Genomic DNA, 21,732 nt, shown 5'->3' with positions numbered 1-21,732 from the left:
TGATAACTTCAGTGTTGCTGGTTCCACAGTCCCTTAGCAAGCACTGGTTTTAATTTTCATTTTAACTCTTTGCAGACTGTGGAAGAGGAAAGAGAAGCTGATGCAGGCTTTTTACGGTAAAATGCTGCTTTTCTTGAAGTGTGAGAAATATGCATCTTGAGACAAGTGCAATTAGGTTTGCTTTTTTTTTTTTTTTCCAGTTCACTTTGTCATAGCACTGGCTTATTTTTTGGTGTTGAGAATATCAAGCCCTGTAGATGAATCCAGTATTTTTATACAGCTTATCATTTCATTCATAGTTCTTTGTCCAGATCTGCTCTCGCCTTGGTCTTACAGCTAGATTCCCTTTCACGTCGACAAGGTGACACTTGTGCCTCCTCCTGATCCCCGGTGCTTCTGGGTTCTGCAGGGAGGTTTTCTCCTTGCTCACCCCAATTTGCCTATCCTGGCACTAGTCCACACTGATCTATTTAGGACAAGCGGTAATGGCTGAAGTTGTGCTAGGGGAGGCTCAAGTTGCATATTAGGAAAAATTACTTCTAAGGAAGAGTGGTGATGCATTGGCACAGGCTGCCCAGGGAGGTGTTGGAGTTACCATCCCTGGAGGAGTTCAGGAAATGTGGCTGTGGCACTGAGGGACAGGGTTAGGGGGCTTGGTGGGGATGGTTGGACTAGACTATCTTAGTGGTCTTTTCCAATGTTAATGATTCCATGATTTTATTACATAAGTATTGTAAATGCTTTCATTTCTGATTGTTTTGACCAATAGCTATTGGTAACTCTTGCTCCCAACATGATTTGGTCTTAATAATTATTACTAGTGTTGCAGCACATTTCATTTAGTGATGATATACTAATTTCATAATATTATCTAGGCTTCTCAACTAGTATGTGTATTTCCAAATCATCAGAACCAAGTAGTGCTAATTGTATTTTAAGGTACTCTTTCAAGAAGGGGCTTAGGTTGGGCCAGATGACCTCCAGTGATCCTTGCCAACCTAGGTTATTCTGTGTTATGCTGAGATTTTCTCTGAATCCTTAGTTAGCTGTTTTTAATTTCCAGGTTATTGCTGTTCCACTCGTTGTTACTGGTGGTGTGAGGATCCAAAGCTGTTATCAGATATTCATGACTGATCGTTTGTTCATTGAACCAGCTTGTTTGTTTATCATAGACTTGATAGAAAACCAGTTTTCTCCCTCCAGTTGCAAGTATCCAACACTGCATTTCCTCAGTTGTGTGCCTGCATCAAATGAGCTACTTGCAGCATTCACTACAGAGACTGGAAATAGTTTCTTGGTGGATTGCAGGTCTCCCTATCAGATTTTTGCTTCTCCTCAGATAGTCCCTCTCCTCAGGATCGTGCCTCTTCACTGACACTGCTGGAGCAGCTAGAGCCTGCCTTCATGCACTGCAGCACTTCAGCCAATTTCTTTGATCAGACATTTTTTAGAGAGATGGAATTGGAAATTTAAATTTACACTTGTTTAGAGTTTGCCTTGTTAAAAGCGTTTTCAGTTAAGTAAATCACTTTTCACTTTAATGCAAGGAACTTGCGAGCTGTATCTGGCAGCAAGAATATTTCTGCAAGGATACTGATGAACATGACACGAGAAGGAAAAAAAACATCACTCACAGTAAGAGCTGAGCTTCTTCGCTTGATACAGTTGGGAAGCACTGCTGTGCAGCCAGTGTATGAATGGAGACAGAGAAAAAAGTGGATTGTAGGAGTTTGTCAGATACTGAACTGTTTTGTTCCTCAGTGTTGCTGACAGTAACCCATCCTTTAATGGATAGTAGTTGTGATTTCCAAGTAGCAGTGCCAACCGAGGATAGGAAGTAAGCTTTGTTGCAGTTGCTGCCTTGTTGTTGTGTATGCTTGTTCCCAGGATGGTAGAGAAATCTATATCTGTGTTTGTCTTTTGCAGAAAGGAAGTGGAAAATCATTTTCCTGCTAGCTCTATAGGAAGCTGTTTTAAAAAAAAGAAGATCAGTAAATTGCAGATCCTTTTAATTCTGTTGAGTGTTGTAAGCTTGACCTAGATTTGAGTATCTTTGCAGCTTGGAGTGAAAAAGGAAAAAAAAATAATAAAAAATAAAGATAAAAAAGGAGGTGAATGGGAAATACTACAGAGTTTGTTCTGGAGACAGTCCAACGTGGGCTACTATTTCACATACATATTTAATATTCTCAATTCATGTTGAGGGCAGAAAGAGCATTGTGGTAATGTTACATATGATTTAGATGAAAGATGCTGTTTAAACCGGGCGCTGCAAAGGATTCTGAAGTGTTTATATGTTTATTTTTTTCTCAGTTGTTAGTAAGGCTAGTTAATGGGGTCGAAAATTGCCTCTTTTGCAACTTCTATTTTCCTTTTACCAAATATTGTCATTCCCTCTTCTCCTCCCCTTGCCTCCACGTTTTAAAAGGAACCAAAATTAACATGTCTGTCCTTACTAATTATGTTTCCCACTTTCACAGTGTAATGTAATGACAGAACAACTCTGTACCTATGCTTGTGCCTTTCTCTTCCATCAGATCCAGATTTTCTAATTTGCAAGATAGGCTCTATGGAATCCAGAGGCAAAAGGCTGATTGTGAAGATGAGGTGTCTTCCCTTTATTTGCATGGATCAGTTTTGCTGCTGAAGGGTCCGTGCTGCATGCGGGAAATAAAATGGAATTTTAGTCTCAAAAATTGCAAAAAAAGAAGAGCTGAAGGAGGAAAGAAAGCACATTTTCTTAAAATGAAGTTTTAGCAGGAAGTCAGATACCTGTTTTCAAGAGTATGCAGTTGAAGTCTCAGGCAAAAATTTGTGTGTGATCTTTGGGTGAGAGGTTTTTCAGGCTTTTAACTCCTTCTCCTTCATCTCCAAGGCATGAATTTCTTTCTGCTGATTGACAGTCCTTGCCTTTGCTGCTAGTTAACCTGCCACAGGTTACAAAACAGCGGTGCAGGTTGAAACTGTTGAACAATTCTCTGCATGGACTGGTAGCAGATGAATTGGCAAACCGTGGAGGCTCTTTTTGTAGGGTTATTTTTAATGACGGTAATAGTGTTGATTTTACAACCTAGGCTTCTCTAAGACATTTGACTTGATACCGTGTTAATGAGAAAACTAGAATGATACAAAGTGAACACTGTGAAGATTAAGTAGATTAAAGATCAGCAGTTTGTACCAGAGCCCAATAGTGAGTCGTTTTTGTTTTAATCCATGTTGGAGTTTTTATCTGTGGTACAGAAATAATATAAAAACATCATTGGTAGGTGGGACAAAGATGGAAAGAGTGGTAATTACTGAAGAGAATGGGTGAAAGGCCTGGAAGGCTCTGGACAGCCTGGTTTAATGGGATTAATTCGGCATATGACTACATACCATCAAGTACAAAATATGGTGCAGACAAAGAAAAGCTGCATGCCATACTTATGGTGGTGGGCCGCGTTGCTTAGCAGCAATTCCAAATTAGGGTGGGTTGGAAAGGTGAATGTGAGTTTCCAGAGCATGCTTTGCACAGTTATGACCAAGATGGGATATGGTTCTGCTTCAGACATGGGGGAATTGCTTCTACACAGGCATCGAGTGGGGCTGGGGAGGGTCGGTCCTTCCATCCAATGTGTAAAGTTCTGCAGAAGATGCCCTGTACTTACTGGTCTGAAAAACATGTCATCCACAGCACAACAGACGTGCTGTGCTACTCCAGAAGAAAAAGCATAAGTCAGAGGTATCTCAAATTGGAGAAATTCAAGTTAAATATAAAATGGTAAGTTTTAACCCCAGAATTAACCCCCTAGCTCATAAATTGAAAAGGGCTATGTACGAGGTGGCTGAAGCAGCTGAGACAGCAATGGGATGGGAGTGCAAGAACTGAAGAAGGAGTTGAAGAGATACTTCTAAGCAAGAAGAAAGCTTGCCCATGTCTTGCTCAGGGACATGATTTAGCAGAGGGTTGTTAAGGTAGTATGGTTAGATCATGGTTGGACTCGATGATGTTTAAGTTCTTTTCCAACAATTCTATGATTCTGTGATTCTACGATCCCATCAACTGCAGCATCTCTCTGTGTCCAGTGGTTAGAAAGAATCATAGAATCATTCAGATTGGAAAAGACTGCTGAGATCACGTAGTTCAATCATCAGCCCATCGCCACCATGGTCACTCACCGTGTCCCTTGGTGCCACATCTCCCTGTGTCTTGAACAGAAAAGTAGCTGGCAGTATGCTTTGCTTTGTTGCTTCTAATGCTTACTTTAGGAAGCTCTATGACCATTCCTGAAAATCTTCAAGCTTCAGCAACAAGCTGCAGCAGGGAGCAGCAAGGAGCTGGGATCCCATAAGCAGCCTGACCCCTGGGGCATGAGGCAGCATGGGTGGTTTGGCATGAGAGCCAGATGAGTGCTTTTTATTATTCCTTTAAAACCGATATAAAATCAGATTGTACAGCACATCTGCCAAGCAAAACAGCATTTGCTGCACACACAAGGCCCTTCAGGGGTGTGTCAGCAGTGGGAGTAGCAAAAATCATTTGAGTGTACATGAAACTGCTGGAGCGGTTTTGGGTGGTGTTCCTGGTGTTTGGAGGTAATGCTGTAAAAATCAGATGTTTCCTTGTTGCCTAAGTGGTTGGCTTTCACAAAACTTGGGCTATTTAATGAGCAGTTTGCATCCTTTTGGAAATAACTTACTGTGGTTTTGATGTCTGTGTTGCGTTGTAAACAAGACTGAAAATAGAGATGGAATCTGTTACTGAACATTAAAAACTGAATTTTTGGGAATTCAGCATTTATTATTGTTTAAAATGATGGGAATATCCTCCTTAAAATAAGTTACACTTTCTATTCTCTCACTTGCACGTAGTTTGGCCTGACCTTGGTGCACTTTTATTCTCTTTGTGCTTCTGAGTGATTTTTGTGAAGCAAAAGGAATCCTCAGCGTTTGTAATCACTAGGAGATGTGACAGGGATTTGGCAAGTGATGTGAGCATGGCAGGTAGGTAACACTGGTGAGTTCACAGCATCTTCAGAAAAAAGCTGGACTGGTTTTCATTAGTCTTTACTAGATGGCTCGCCATCTAGGTAGGAGGAATAAGAGGCAGATATATCAGAAAGTGTAAAGATTTTAGTGGAAATGCTATCAAGTCTGCAGTTAACATTTTAGGTGTGTGCTTGATGCCTGACATTCATTGCATGCCTTTGCAGTGGATGCTGTGATGGTTTTTCACTTTACAGAAGCAAGTGACACCACCTTTTCCTGAAAGCACCTATTCTAGGTGTGTTGTAAATGGCTGGAGAGCAAGAATCACTATTTTCTCTTTTTATAGATGGCCTAAAATACCTCCGGAGAGCTATTTCGTGTTGTCATGAGGGAGGAGGTGATGCTGGGGTTGCCGTGGTGACGGGATGTTGCTGTCACCACCAGTCACAGCAGCACCGCGGTGCACGCGTGGCCCATCTGTTCCCTCAGAGTGGCCCTGTTCTGCTGGGGCTGCTTTTGTGCTTCACTGTGGGGTGAGGAGAGGCCTTGTGATGGGTGCAGTCGCAGCACGGGTGGGAGATGACTTCTTTCAGATGTGGATGAATTCTTCGCTATGTGGGAAAAGACAGGGGCTTCTTAAGAGGTTACTATTCAAACTGAAGTCATGAAAAGCTTTACAGATGTGATATGTTTTCAGGGATAATCTACAGATCTGGTTGAGAATTGCACAGTGCCCATTGAGTTCAGTGCTTGGATGAGCAAATGCATCCTGGTTTTTGTATGTGGCTGCTAGTTAGAGCTGTTTCAAAGAATATCGAGTCCTGAGATGTCTTCAGTTACAAGTGGTATTTGTAGCTGAACCAAAAACATGGAAATAAGCTGGCCTTGCAGCCATGAGATCAGCCTTTGCAGTGACCCCAAGTACTGCTGATTGGTTCTTTTTGGGAAAAAAACCATCTTATTTTTCTCTGTGCTACGATGTCCTGTGCTCCTTTCCTGAATTCCCAGACAGGGAAGTGCTGTGTGCTTTTGTTTTGCTGCTTTTGTTATTGGTATAAGTAAATATTAAGTTCTTCACTTTTCTGCTCCGAAAATACTAATTTTTTTAGATAGTAATAGTGTGCACTGGCCTTGGCCAGCTACATAGGCTGTTCCATGGGTTGGTGGTTTCTGCAGACACAGGTCTGGATGTTTGGAAGTGCCAGGCACTTCCCTCTGCTGCTTCACTTCTGCTGTCTGATGTGGAGTCATGGAATCATAGAATGGCTTGGGTTGGAAAGGACTTTAACGATGATTGATTTCCAGCATCCCACATGGAATTGTTTGAACTCGATGGCAGGCGGGCTCTGTGACTTTACCTTTTTGGGATTTCCAGCCTTTTTTCTTAGGGAGGCACAAGGTAAATTTGTTCCTTTGGAGATTTCTGCTAATGTAGTTGACTGGTTTTAAAAAAAAAAAAATCTACCAGGGGAAAAAAGAAGGCAGCACCAAGCCATTTTTTGCTTTTTTTTTTTTTCTTCTTAATTAATTTCGTAGTCATAATCATAGGCTTGGGTTGGAAGGGACCTCAATGATCTTGTAGTTCCAACCCTCTGCCTTGAGTAGGCTCCATCAAACTTATAAAGCAGTGATGGTGGTAATATTCACATCAAGGAATTGTATTTCATATTTGATATTCATGTATTTATTCTGAAGTTGTACAAGGGTGGACAAGCAACCTCCCTTCTCTGGGAAAGAGATCCTGGGCTTGGGCTTCTGCTCACCATGGGCTGTGAGCAGGATCTTTCCTCTGTCACCGCTACAGAGATTCTCCATTAAATGTTATAGTTTTTGAAGCAATATTTGGCTATTCTATTACTGAATAACAGATTTTAGTGCCAGCTGTAAAATGGCCAAGTAGCACTTTGAATCAGCTTTCTGTTCTTTCATTCTATGGAAGTTAGGGAGTAATTTTGCTTGGTCTGCATTTATAGAATCATAGAATCATTAAGGTTGGAAAAGAGCACTAAGATCAGCTAGTCCAGCCACCAACCCATCCCACCATGCCCACTAATGGAGGTCAGTAAGTCTTCATGTCCACGGGGTGTGTGAACATGTCCTCCCAGCACCAGGAACTTTGCTTTAGGGATTCTTTCTCCTCACTCTTTTAAAACAGATTTAAAATTATGATTCTGTTATCTTCCTAAATTTCATACTCCAAAGAGCCAATCCATTTCCCTTACATCATCTAACCCAATCACATAGAAGTTCTCTTTAAAAAATGTGACAGCAAAAATTTCCTGTGATGGTAAATTATAAAATAAGAGTCTAGAGGTATTTTCCAGGTTCCTTTCTATTAATTGATGGATAATTTTGGAGTTGATATTTTTTAGTTCTTCTATACTTATGACCAGGACTCACCCCAAAAGAAAACTATAACATGTGGCACAGTGGAGTTTTGGTTTTTGATAGCTTGCTAGGGAAAGATTTTCTGTTTGCTCCCTTCAGGTGTCAAGTCTGTAGGTGTCTCTGTCCATGGGCATCAGGAACAAGCAGCAGCCAAACTCAGCAGCCAGTAATATGTTAAGAAAATAAGGTTATGTATAAAGTGAAAAAGAAGGAAGGATAGCTGCAGAGTTAACTGCAAAGCTCTGGACTGGAGAGCTTGCAACGGTGCAGTTAACTGTACATACAAGATAGCGTGGCTGTGGTAATAGAAACCATGACAGTCACACAAGGAAATACTTTATTCTTTAGGACAAACACTTAGACACATGCTTCAGCATGATTAAATGAGGACTGAGTTTCTTCACCTAATGAGGATGGACCATAAAAATGAGCAATTTGAGCCTCCTTGCGAGGGTGCTTCCCTCGTTTCTCAGGGTAGCTGTGCCCTTATCTCTTTTAGAAGTTGCTTTTACTCTTGTATTCCCATTTGCACTTTGTCATTAATAGTTGAACAGATAGTTATTCAATGTGGAGGTGTGCTTACAAAACCTGTGTTTCCATCCCTGGGCTCTGAGCGGCCAAGCACAAGTTGCTGCTGTTGGATTGAGTGTTGTTCATTTCCAGACGGTTTATTTTGAAGAAAAAGTAACTCATTCAGAGCATAAATACTTTTTTTCCTTCTTATGCCTGTAGACTCCTAAGCATCCCCAACTGCTGCTTGAGACCTGTTTGTCTGTGATTCTTTTGTTTTCTTAATAGAAAAGCATATTGGTGTTAAAATTACTTCAGTAAAAATCAATTTCAATTAGTCCCTGCTTTCTTAGTGTTTAGGGGAGAAGTTCAGTATGAGAAAGGAGGGTTGTTGGATGTGCATTGCTGCAGAGGGGCACGGAGAGCAAGCTGGACTTCAGTGACCCAACAGAAACCCTCTGGTTCAGCTTCTGCAAGGAGAACAAGCATGGAAAGTGGGAAAAAATTTTTTTCTGAACTCACAACTGTGAATTTCTGCTGTATTTCAGTTCAGGTTAGCTTGTTCAATGTTCTCTTGGGAGCGAGGCAGTGGAGATTGTGAAACAATTTCAAGATGATTGTGCAGGGTTTGATTCAATGTTGAGCGGCATTACTACGGCTTGCGTGGAGTTTATAAAAGATGAATTATATATCAGATGGGGGATTATATTTGGAAATGTGCACTTATGCCACGTATACTGTGGCAGTAAATACTTCATGAATGCAAGGATTTCAAATCAAACATCTGGTAATAGAAATGTTATTCTGTAATGCCAATTCCTGCAATGAATTTAAAGTGAAAGCCTTGCAGATATATAATTTGTTCTGCACATTATTAAGTAAAAGCAGTCTTTGTGAAGCAAATAGACAAGAGACTCTTAAATACTTCCCTAAAACAGGAGACATGCATTCTGGTAAAGCATTTTAATTACCTTCTGAAAGCAGTGCCCCATTGCATATTACAGATGGCTTTTTAGGGTTATTTATTCTAGAATTTTACAAATGGCAGGTATGTACATGAATTGGCTAGATTTCACAGAATTGACTTTAAATGTATTTTAGAAAGGTTTGTTCTTTGCGTGTTTCTCTTCAGTACTGGAAAATCAACAATTTTCATTTGTAGTTTTATCTGAATTTTCTGCCGGCCATTCAACATGAATCATAGAATGAATCAGATTTGTTTGAGTTGGAGGGGACCTTTAAAGGTCATCTGGTCCAACTCTCCTGCAAAGAATAGGGACGCCTACAGTTAGAAAGCCTGAACTGGAGGATCCGTGAGCTGTGGGATAACAGAAGGATCTGATGGATGAGTACCTCACAGCTGCTGTAGGGTAATTCACAGTGAGGCAAGCCCCAGCTGCAGGTGAGGTTTGTCAGATGTTTGCAAAAAGCTTTTGTAAGGAGTCTGAACACAAAATTTTGTATTGCCAGAGACCTTCCACCGTGCTGAGCTAGTTTTATATAAAACAGCTTAAATGCTGCAGCCCATCAACAAAAAAAGGAGAAATAATGGAATCACAGAATCACCAAGATAGGAAAAGACCACCATGATCATCCAGTCCAATCATCCACCTACCACCAGTGTTTCTCCACCAATCAGCGTGCCTTAGTACCACATCTAAACATTGGATAGTGATAGGATAAGGGGGGATGGTTTTAGACTGAGACAGGGGAGGTTTAGGTCAGATATTAGGAGGAATTTTTTCACACAGAGGGTGGTGGTTGAAACTAGATGATCGCTGTGGTCCTTTTCAGCGTAAGTCGTTCTATGATTCTTCGGTTTCTTGAACACCTCCAGGATTGGTGACTGCACCCTGGGCAGCCTGTTCCAGTGCCTGACCACTCTTTCAGGGATGTATTTCCTAGCATCCAACCTGAAACTCCCCTGACACAACTTGAGGCCATTTGCTCTCATCCTGTCACTGTTACCTGGGAGAAGAGGCTGCCCCCCACCTTGTCATAATTTCCTTTCTGGGAGCTGTAGAGAGTCGTAAGGTCTGCCATGAACCTCTTCTTCTCCAGTCTGAACAATCCCCATTACTTCAGTTGTTCTCCATAAGACTTGTGCTCCAGACCACTCTCAGCTCCATTGCCATTCACCAGACATGCTCCAGGGCCTCTGTGTCTTTTTCGTAGTTAAGAGCCCCAAACTGAACATAGTACTTGAGGTACTGTGTTCACTGATGATCACTTCTGTGCTCCTCCTGGCAACACTGTTTCTCATAGAAGCCAGGATGCCATTGGCCTTCTTGGCCACCTGGGCATGCTGTTAGCTCATGTTCAGCTAAGCATCAATCAATGTGCCCAGGTCCATTTCTTCCCCAGAGTCTTTCAGCCACTCTGCCCCAAGCCTGTAGCATTGCCTGGGGTTGTTGTAGCCAGCACTTGGTCTTGTTTAACCCTCATCTCATTGGCTTCATCCCAGTGATCCGTATGTTGAGCTTGGTGTGTACTCATGACATATATGAGTACATACGTATATATATAAAATATTTATCTATAGATATTTCAGTACAGGAAATAAGAAATTACTCAGCCCCCAAAGCAGACTTACTGCAAGTAAAACGATCATTGCAGCTCAATTGCTGCTTTGATTGTTGTTTGCTCAGAAAGATAAACTTCATTAATCAGTGTTTTTATTACTTTATTTATAACTCATAATAAAGTAGTGTGATACCAGGTTTTAAAGGTGGGAGTTTCTGTTACCTGAGTTTGAAGTATAGAGGTATATATATATTTTTTCTCCATTATTGTTAGAAGTGCTCTCATACTCAGTCATCTGGAGTCTCTTCAGTGTCATGAATAAAGGTGAGTTAGGGGAAGATACACTTTACTGAAAGATTTTTTTAAAAAAGAAGAAAAGCTGTTTAATGTAGCCCCTTCAATCACTGCCACCCCACCCAGCAGAATCAGGTGCCTCAGAAGGATGCCAGTAGGAGAACGGAAGGAAATGGGGTTTTTCTCATTTCACCTTTCTGCTCTGCTTGTCCTTGGTGGTGCTGTGGGCACCTGGGAGCTCTCTTCCACAATTCCCCTTCCTTGTGCTGTGCTGGCATCTTTTTCCCAATTGTCTCTGATTGCTGGGGCATTCCTTTTCTTCCACAATAGCTTGCCAGCCCTATGTACATGTAGCTAAATTAGACATTATTATATGTTGTGTAATACAGCATATGCCATATTATGATTATGGGTAGCTCCTTTAGGGCTTGAGTCAACACCATATTTTATCCCTTCACAGGTTAGCAGCAAATCCCCAAGATGAGTTGTTTTTATTTTTGCTGTGTATTGCAAAATGTGAAATAAAAGTTAAGCTTTACCTGAAGGTAGTGACACATTTTGCAGAACTGTGACCATTCCTCCTGGAGCGCCGAGCGGAGGAGTGGGGTAAGTCACTCAGCATCCAGCACCAGCACATAGCAAGCAGGAACAGGGAATTAAGGAATATACATTCATCTGTGCCAGGGGAGTTAGCAAAGTATTTGTTAACTTGCATGGGATATGGAATTGTTGTTCTTGTTTTCCCTTGTGTTTTCCAGCAGTGTTTGGCTGTTATCAGGTGTTGCCCATTCACGGTGGAAATCCAAGTGTAATCCATGCTGTGCTGTTCTATAAAGCAGCGCTAGGAAACCTCTTCAGTACATGTGTTCTCATGGTTTGGCGCTTTACTCTTTCATCTTCAGAGCTTGGATGTTTTCCTGGATGTAACAGAGAACTCTTGTAGAGGACTGCTTACAAACATGTCTATGTGAAAGGGACGTGAATTTTACTTTAATTATATACAAGGGAATGAAAGCCTGGGAAAATGGAGCAGGAGCAGTTTGAGAGCTGAGGAGCATCAGCATGGGAATGAGATCTGAAGCCCGTTTAGTTTGTTGTCCTGTTTGTGGAGAAATGGGTACATGGTGGCTGGTTTTCAACTTTTGAATGTTCAGTGCGTTCCTGAGAAGAAGCATGCTTTACCTTTTTAGAAACTTGTGCTGAATTCCAATACAGATGTTGTTCTTAGAATCTTAGAATCATAGAATGGCCTGGGCTGAAAAGGACCCTAGCCCATCTAGTTCCAACCCCCTGCAATGTGCAGGGTCACCAACCAGCAGACCAGGCTGCCCAGAGCCACATCCAGCCTGGCCTTGGATGCCTCCAGCGATGGGGCATCCACAGCCTCCTTGGGCAACCTGTTCCAGTGCCTCACCACCCTGTGTGTGAAAAACTTCCTCCTAATATCTGACCTAAACCTCCCCTGTCTCAGTTTAAAACATTCCCTTGTCCTGTCACTATCCACCCTCATAGACAGCCGTTCCCCATCCTGTTTATATGCTCCCTTCAAGTACTGGAAGGCCACAGTGAGCCTTCTCTTTACAAGCTAAACAAGCCCAGTTCCCTCAACCTTTCCTCACAGGAGAGCTGCTCCAGCCCTCTGACCATCTTAGTGCCCTCCTCTGGACCCGCTGCAAGAGCTCCCTGTCCTTCCTGTACTGTGGGCCCCAGGCCTGGATGCAGCACTGCAGATGGGGCCTCACAAGAGCAGAGTAGAGGGGAACAGTCACCTCCCTCTCCCTGCTGGCCACCCCTTTTTAATGCAGCCCAGAACGCAGTTGGCCTTCTGGGCACACTGCTGGCTCACGTCCCGCTTCTCATCCACCAAAAATCTATCTTTGCTACCATCTCGTTTTTTGGCCGAGAGGTTTCCGATGTCTATGTATATGTTCCTTGTGATTTCCTATGGGACTGGTGACGGTACATCGAGCTCTGTCACTCAGGTATGCACGTCTCCTGCAGCTCCCAATTCTCACGAGAAAGTTGAAAGAGTAATGAATTAAATTATACTTAATTGATAATGAATTTAAATTCATTCCATTTATTTCAATTTCTTCTTCAACTTGGAAAGTAATTAAATATGGGATGCGGATACTTGCAGAGATCGTAACATCTCCAAAAGCACTTTGTGCTAAAATAGGAATGTTGAGTGATGCACAGAACTGGCAGTTGCAAAATGCTGGTGAAGTTTTGTGCCACGGGTGAAAATACTTTTAGTTTCTCACTCCGTGACTTACTGCTAGGGGAAGGGTTTTTTTTCCCTGGTTGCCTGCAGTCACCCCATAGAGCTTCTGCTTGAGATGGACTCGCTGGGCGAATCTGTTCCGTGGTACACTTACAGTTTGCAGTAGTTGGAAACCATGTTTGTGTGGGTTTATCCCTCTCTTTTTCTGGTGCTTTAACTTTGAAATCCCATCCTTGCTTATGTCCTCTGTTCTAGAAAATTCCCTGGAAATTTGCATGGAAAATGCAGTGGCTGAAGTTGGAAGTCGAATCATAAGACCATAGAATGCCAAGGTTGAAAGAGACCTCCAAGGTCACCCAGTCCAACTGTTCACCTGCCACCAATATTTCCCACTAAACCATGTCCATTAGAGCAGAAATTGAAATTGTTTGTTTGTTGTGTTCCTGTTCTGAGGTCTCGGAGTAGTTTGGAGACCCACAAAACATGTGGGTTCAGGGAAGACCTTCAGAACCATTGCACCCGTCTCCCCTTAGCTGTGGCTGTGCTGCTGTGTTCACTGCAGTGATAAATGATAGGGTTTGTGCATGGGATCCAGGCGGGCACTAGGAGCTGCCTTGGAAGCCCTGGCTTCATCGTAACTTGATGTTTTTTGGTACCTTTCTGTGTATTACAGTGAATTTTCCTTTTCCTTTCCTTTTCCCTTTCTCTTTCCCTTTCTTTTTCCTTTCCCTTTTCCTCTCCCTTCGCTTTCTCCCTTTTCATTTCCCTTTCCTTTTTTGTGTAACGTATAAATGTCCAACTTGTTTACCTTCTTGTTCTGCATCCATTGTGCCAGGGGATGCTGAGCTGTTGCCGAGGCTGTTGGGGGCATATGCAGGAGTGAGGAGAGGAACATTTCCGGAGGAAAATTTCCAAATAGCATTCTAAAAGTACGTTTTTCACAGATGTTAACATTGGCTTCAGGTGATTGCTGTGAATAGGCTTTCACGTTGCGTAAAGAACAAACTTGACTGAAGCAGTAAAGCAGTAAAGCAAAGTTAAGGTTGAGAAAGGAAGATGATAAGAACTTGTGGCATGTAACGCTGCGTTAACTAAAATGTTAACGTGACCTAGTTAGTGTTTCTGTAGAAGTAAATGTACTGTGCTGAAATTGAGTGAATGCGAAAAATAGTGCTAAAAATATTATACATGAAATGAGGTGGAATTGATCTTGGTCTGAAATTATTTTATTAGGTAGCATTTCCTTTTCATACATTGCTTTTTGGGACATACAATTGATTAATTTAAAATTGTTTTTTCAAATTTATCCTGTTGCTTCTTTAAAGATGATGAAGGCATCGTATGTAATTACAAGGAAATCAGTGGCTTTTTAAAATTATTCCTAGGAAAATGCTTCTGACTCCACTGGTGTGTGCTGCAGGAAGTGTTGCTGAAGCTCTTGTGATGAGATGGGTTTCATTTCTTTGCCTGAATGAAAAGTTTCCCTGGATTTATTTTCTGCTTTCAGTACCACCTCCACAAATGCACTTTAATTTTTGATGCTGTCTGCATTAAGGAAAGTGAAATTTAAGCAAACAAGTAGATAAAAAGCTTTAAGAAGCATGAGACACATTGGAATTTCATTTTTTTCCTGTGTTTCTCAAAGCACGGCTTCAAGTGGGGCGTGTTATTTTATCTGGGAGGAGCCAAAATAACTTCAAAATACAGTTGAACTGTTTCTCCTCATGTTTTCTGGAGCAGGGTGCCCAGCCCCGTGTCTAGGAGGCTTTGGGACACGCTCAGGTATCCCTGCACCTCTCTGTTCCCTGTGCCCGCACTCCAGCACCACCCAGCACATCTTACTGCCAGACATTCTGGACCCCGAGCATGTCAAGTCAGCGTGCTCTGGGGAGTGTGATGGGTTTGAGGAGCACTGCTGGGCTTCCTGGATGATTGCTCGCACCCCCATCTTGTCTGTGCTGTGATGAGCAGCACACAGAGTGGGCAGTGATGTGAGGAGCAGAGGAAGGTGGCAGTGATCCAGGATAACAGTAGAAATGAGAATTTTGCCCATGCCATGTGTACCTATGTATCTGGCTGCTGTCAGGAAACCAGCCTGGGGTTATGGGAAAATAACAAGATAAGTGAATGATTTCAATTTTACTGTTGTTTTTTGCTGCACAGTGCTGTGCATGCCTGTTTTCCTTACCCATCCCTGTGCCAGCTCGTGATTGTTTCAAAATCTCATTTGTTTCCACGCTGAAAAACTGAAGAGAAACGCACCTCTTTCAGAGTTCCCCTGCTAGGCAGATGCATGTAGTTCATTGCTGGTTGGTAAACTTCTGTCAGATCCTGCTAGTCTATCGAGTGCAGTTTCACAAGTTGGCTGCATGCATTTCCTCTGCTGGCATTTGGTGCTGCGTGCCCTGTGCAGGTAGCATGGAGCTGCTGTGTCGCAGGCATTGAGCGTTCAGTGCTGCGCTGCTGTGGCCTCAGGTCGTCTGAACCCCTATCAGATGGGCTGGTTGGAAACATCGTCTGACACGGAAGGGTTGGTATAACAAAGTGCTGTGTAGAGCTTCTGCAGTCAGGAGATTATGAAACAGTTATTATGGGATTAAAATATAGTATTAATCATCTTCTCATTCTATTACTGACATGTGATCCAGCAGTTATGTTTCTCAATTAATAAACAAGAGCGGCTTGAACGTTTTTCAATTCCATCCCTGTACGTCTCAAAGGGAGTTGTATTTTATCACGTTGTTGCACATCTGACAAAAATCCAGCCACTCCACATCTGTGGCTGTTAGCAGCACTTTGCCTTGCATTGCCTTTATTAAAACCTCCTCTGTCCCATTGTTGCTAAGTGATCTATCCATCTTAATATTTTCCTGATGTCTAAGCTCCTGTCTGTTAATGGCATCCTAATGCATTCTGAATTGACATATTTCACATCATTTAAACTCTGCTTACCTATTTATCATGCATAGGTCATAACTTAGTGAAAGTCGCGTGAAGGATTTCTCTTTGCTCTTTGCCTAGTGTTCTGCTGCCACACAGAAACTTCAGCTGTCCTATTCAGTTATGTGATGTTGGGGATAAAGGCTCATCCTCACCGGTGCCTTGGAAGGAACAAAGATGTCCCAATGGTGCATCCCTCCCTCCTTGTGCAGCTCGACCATCAGCGCTGCCGAGACTGCGATGTCATGTCACTCAATCTTGTCAGAAATTCTATGAATATTCAATGAGGATTTTAATGTATTGTCATCAAGGAAGCAATTTCTGTGTAGTCATATTAAGCATGTTGTCATCTCTTCAGTTTAAATACATTGTTTTGCCCATGAAGTGACCTTAGGCAATTTTAAAATGATCTCGTTTTTTTCCATTTGGCTTACACCAAATAAATTACTTTTACCTAATAAGGATCAACCTAATAGGGATCTAAGACATTTGCATAGGGAGATGCACGTTCTCCTAAATAATCAGGAAATTATTCCACATATACTAGGATTTATCTTTCCCATTTATGCTTACACAAGAGTATGAGATATGGTCAGGTAGGTTACAGCCAAGTTGTTTTGTGATAGAGGTTTTGTAATGAGTACAGTTTGCAATGGGAGCCCATTCATTTGGCCCCATACTTTTCTGCTGCTGCTTTTTAAATCACTGTGTGGTTCATTGCTGGGTGTTTAGGGGTCACTTAAGCTTCAATTCCCAGTCTAGCTCCTAATTTAGGCTGTTGATGTGGTCTACCTAGACTTCAGCAAAGCCTTTGACACTGTCTCCCACAGCATTCTCCTGCAGAAGCTGGCAGCCAGAGGCTTGGATGGATACACTCTTGGCTGGGTAGGGAGCTGGTTGGAGGGCCGGGCACAGAGAGTGGTGGTAAATGGAGTCAAATCCAGCTGGCGACCGGTTGTGAGTGGTGTTCCCCAGGGGTCGGTGCTGGGGCCTGTCCTCTTCAATATCTTTATTGATGACCTCGATGAGGGCATCGAGTGCACCCTCAGTAAATTCGCAGATGACACCAAATTGGCTGGAAGTGTGGATCTGCCTGGGGGTAGCGAGGCCCTACAGAGGGATCTGGACAGGCTGGAGAGCTGGGCTGAAGCCAATAGGATGAGTTTCAACAAGGCCAAATGCCGGGTCCTGCACTTCGGCCACAACAACCCCAGGCGACGCTACAGGCTTGGGGCGGTGTGGCTGGAGGACTGCGTAGAGGAAATGGACCTGGGGGTATTGATTGATGCTCGGCTGAACATGAGCCGACAGTGTGCCCAGGTGGCCAAGAAGGCCAATGGCATCCTGGCTTGCATCAGAAACAGTGTTGCAAGCAGGAGCAGAGAGGTGATTGTTCCCCTGTATTCAGCACTGGTGAGGCCGCACCTCGAGTACTGTGTCCAGTTTTGGGCCCCTCACTGCAAGAGAGATATTGAGGCCCTGGAACGTGTTCAAAGGAGGGCAACAAAGCTGGTGAGGGGTCTGGAACACAGGCCATATGAGGAGAGGCTGAAGGAGCTGGGAATGTTCAGCCTGGAGAAGAGGAGGCTCAGGGGAGACCTCATTGCTCTCTATAACTTCCTGAAGGGAGGTTGTAGTGAGCTGGGGGTCGGCCTCTTCTCTCGTCTCATTAGTGATAGGACCAGGGGGAATGGTTTCAAGCTACGGCAGGGGAGATTCAAGCTGGACATTAGGAAGTATTACTTTTCAGAAAGGGTGGTCAGGCACTGGAACGGACTGCCCAGGGAGGTGGTGGAGTCACCGACCCTGGGAGTGTTCAAGGAAAGGCTGGATGTTGTGTTGAGGGACATGGTTTAGTAGGAGCTATTGGGAATAGGTGAACGGTTGGACTGGATGATCTTTTAGGTCTTTTCCAACCTTGGTGATTCTATGATTCTATGATTCTATAATTTGTGTAGAACGTAAGCGTATTTTGCTGTGTACAGATTACCGTGGAAATAATGATTGGGTGTGAATGAAATCTGGAAGTGTACTTTCCTGTGGACTTTCTACATTTACTGGGCTTTTAGACCAAGTTCATATCTTTGTGCAGAATGTGAACATTGTGTTTAAGATAAAAATTGGTGTGTCTGATCTTGTGCTGATGTTCTGTGGCGTACCTTGTCTTACCTAATTTCCTTCTGAAGCGGGAAGAACGAACTGCTTTGGTCCCCTCACTGCAAGAAAGATCTAGAGGCCCTGGAGCATGTCCAGAGCATGGCAATGGAGCTGTAAGGGGTCTGGAGCACAAGTCTGATAGGGAGCAGCTGAGGAAGCTGGGATTATTTTGTCTGGAGAAGAGGAAGCTGAAGAGTGATCTTACTGGTCTGTGCAAGTGCCTGACAGGAGGTTGTGGCAAGGTTGGCATCGGCCTCTGCCCCCAGGTAACAGTGATAGAATGAGAGGTAATGGCTTCGAATAGCACTGTGGGAGATTCAGGTTGGATATTAGGAAACATTTCTTCTCAGGAAGAGTGGTGATAAATTGGCACAGGCTGCCCAGGCTGGTGGTGGAGTCACCATCCCTGGAGGTGGTCAGGAACTGTGGAGATGTGGCACTGAGGAGCACGGTCAGGGGGCATGGTGGAGGTCGGCTGATGGTTGGACATGGTGATCTTAGAGTTCTTTTCCAACCTTAATAATTCTATCATTCTACACTTCAAGATATACTGAATATGTCATTTAAAACAGCTGTGTGAGTAGAGCCCTCTTACAGCCCACAGACTGCTGTATTGGGAACAGCAGGTAGTTAGATGGACATTTGCCTGGAGCAGCATGGTGGGACTGGGCCATGCAGGGACTCAGCAGAGAAAACACTAGGATGTTAAAATGCTATTCATTAGTAAACCTGAAAATCCTGAAAAGTACAGATATATATATATATATTTTCATTTACAGTGGCTTGAAGTAGACAGCTTATTAACTCAATTAAACAGCATTTCAGGTTGGGAAAGGAACATTGTATTCATAGCACCAAAGTGTACCTTTGGGCCACTGCTTTAAAAATTAGCCAGATAATTTTGGTCCCTCTCATGTTTGCGTGAGAACACGAATGTATCTGATGCTTCAAAGACTGGATTGTCATCACTTTAAGGCCACTTTTGAAAGACACAGTCATCATTTTGAAGGATATAAAGCTATTTTCTTAGAAGCGATGGTGCTACTGTACTGCGTGTCCTGGGGCTGGAGGAGGAGTGTCTGCTGGTTGTGCAAGGTGACACTCCCAGCCCAGAGCTGTGCAGCTAGGCTTGGGAAACCTTCCCTTGGTACTTGCCCAGAAGTCTTTCATCTTGCAGAAGGCTATCAGTGGTAGGAAACTTTCAGAATTTTGTGTTGCTTAAGGGACTTTATGCATTTCTCTTAATGTGGCTGGTGAGGCTCTTCAGGTATGTTCATGATGCATGGCTAAACACATAGGTCGTTCTGAAAGTGATGCCTCTTACTTATTTCCATGGAAACTACCACATATGCAGAGAGCTTAATAACACTGTTTGACAGAGCAAATTCTCAGCTACAGAATAACATTTTTCAACATAGTCACACTATTAGCTATGCACTTTTGCCAGCAATGAACAGGAGCCTGTATGCCATGCTCATGAACAAGCAGAGGTGAGCACCGTTGCTGTCACCACTGCTGAAATGCAGCACCTGCTGCCTCACTGTGCTCACATTCACTGTTTGATCTCCATCAACATTCAGCGAGCATTGATGAATGTCAGTGGATGTCATTTCTTCCACATGGAGGAATTCAGCGATACACCTTTCTTCATACACACTTCCATGTCAGAATTTGCCCCTCGGCTGCCATCTGTCACACAGCAGCAAACTGTAACGGTGTATTGGTGGGAAGGTTCAACCCTACAGCCATCCCACCAACATCCACCTCTGACACTGTGGGCCAACATAACAAAATAGGAAGCATTACTTTTGGGCTAGCCCTTGTATGTAAAGTTGTGTTTGCTGTATGGATGGATGCATGTACTTCCTTTGAAGAGAGGCTACAACAGGTGTCTTTTTCGAAGCAACAAAAGTTGTACCTTTGTAAGTAAGCCAGTAGTCCATGTTGGAAAAGTATTTCTTATCTCATAAAACCATCGCCCTCCATGATTTTATTTCTCAGTCATATTGCAGCTATATGGTGGAATTAGAAAGAATGTAAAATGTGTGAAGGTTCATTGATTGTTTTTTTGGTTGCTTAAATCCAAGCTTGATCCCTGACTATGAACAACGGCTTGTCTCCTGTAGACCAGATGTTACAGACACGAAGGGTTGGGCTTTGTAGTGGAAAATAGAGTTTGTTGCATTGTGTTTCGTGATGCATGGCTGTGCTGATTTCCATAAATATGTAGAGCGCCTGTTTTTCTAAATGCAGCTCATATGTATTTGATCTTATTCATAAGAACAGCTTTATGTGTATGTAGAGTTTTGTGTAATTACAGAGATTTTCCATTTTATAGGTGAATCTTCTCCACTGAGCAGTTCTGGAATTAGAAATATTGGGAGAAAAAAGGGAAAAACTGCTCTGATTGGTCACTGCCAAATAAAAAGGCAGGAACATCACGCTTCCCCAGCTGCTAATGCAGAGTACTCACAGAAGAAGGCAATATGAGTTTTCATCAAGCTTTGTGGTGCTTTATTTTAGCCTTTCAAAAGCCCTGTGGTGAAGTCAAAGCAGAGGAGCGCAGAATGAACAAACATGGCTCCAACAGGCCTGGGGGGCTCTGTGTGTACATCTAGAGTGGTAGTTCTGTCTGAAGTGATTTCTTCTGCGTTGTTTAGAACGTCTTGTGATGACTCTGTGTGTTTAAAAGCATTTATTGTCATGGTCAGAGTAAATGCTGTTTTTCTCATGATTTCCACTGAGAAAGTCTGTGACATTCTGCCTTTCCTGGCATCTTGCAGAGTCCACAAGCAATTAGCTGCAGAGCCCTGGAGGAGGAAGGGTGCTTCGTGCGTTTGCTTTCCTTACCCTGAAATGCGTCTTGGGTTTCAGCACTGCAGAAATTAATTTCAGATTGTTTTGTATTCCAGGCGAGCTCAGTCATGTTGTTTTTGGTGGGTCGTATTGCACGGTTGCACTCTGGTTTTAAATGAGTGCTTAAATATTTGTGGGGAAGAGGAAAGGATCTTTATTTATAGAAATAGCTTGTTGCTAATTAATGGTAAGGACTATACGTATTACTCTTCATTTAAACTAATTGCTGTCCCACTGGCTTCTCAAAGACGGACATCTGTAATCCCCTAACCTGCAACTCTGGAGGAGAGATTTCAGGATGCATGTAAATAAAATCATTGAGTAATTAGCAAGCAGCACACATAGAGTATTTTATTCTAGAGGTATAAAATGTTCTCTGAGCATTTTCATCACACAGATGTCTGAGTGTCAGGGCTGAAAGGAATGAGGCCATAGATGCACGAGTGAGCAGTTTCTGGAGGTGGGTGTGAAGCACTGTGATGGTTGGGACAGGGCTGATACTGTGAACCACATTTTTACAGCTCGCACCGTGCTGCTCTCATCTGCTGATATCGCAGCACAGAACTGCTGGGAGTGGCTCAGACCCTTTGCTGCCTTGCAACTCTAAAAGAAGGGTGAAAAATCCACCCATGCACTTAGAGGTTTTTTTCCTAATTTTTACATACTTTGTAGCTGTGAGCACCTGTGGCTGCATGTGGTGCTATTAGTGCTCCTGCTGGATTGAGCCTATTTCCTTCTTAACAAAAGGCAGTGGAAGGAGAGGCGAATTCTGCTGTCACACTGGTGCATCCCCATTCCGCTGTCTTGCTCAACAACACAATTTTGGCTGTTATTCAATATATCATTCTGGAGCACTGTTCTGTTTTTAATGT

At 43.0% G+C, this 21,732-nt stretch overlaps 1 protein-coding gene and 1 long non-coding RNA gene across 6 annotated transcripts in view; one reads left to right on the top strand and one right to left on the bottom strand.

Annotated features, from left to right (window-relative positions):
- LOC128079856 (uncharacterized) overlaps window positions 1-17,625 on the bottom strand; it is a 237,109-nt gene extending 219,484 nt beyond the window's left edge. The window contains exon 1 of the long non-coding RNA XR_008206341.1: window positions 16,721-17,625. This is a non-coding gene — a long non-coding RNA (uncharacterized LOC128079856). The remainder of the gene's footprint in view (window positions 1-16,720) is intronic.
- The window catches only part of CTBP1 (C-terminal binding protein 1), a 221,240-nt gene that overhangs the window by 103,117 nt on the left and 96,391 nt on the right, over window positions 1-21,732 (top strand). The window lies entirely within an intron of this gene.

Source organism: Tympanuchus pallidicinctus, unplaced genomic scaffold, assembly GCF_026119805.1.
Source record: "Tympanuchus pallidicinctus isolate F22 unplaced genomic scaffold, pur_lepc_1.0 scaffold2, whole genome shotgun sequence".
Classification (NCBI taxonomy): domain Eukaryota; kingdom Metazoa; phylum Chordata; class Aves; order Galliformes; family Phasianidae; genus Tympanuchus; species Tympanuchus pallidicinctus.
Note: the sequence above shows the minus strand (reverse complement) of the source record. Positions and strands in the feature narration are given on the sequence as shown.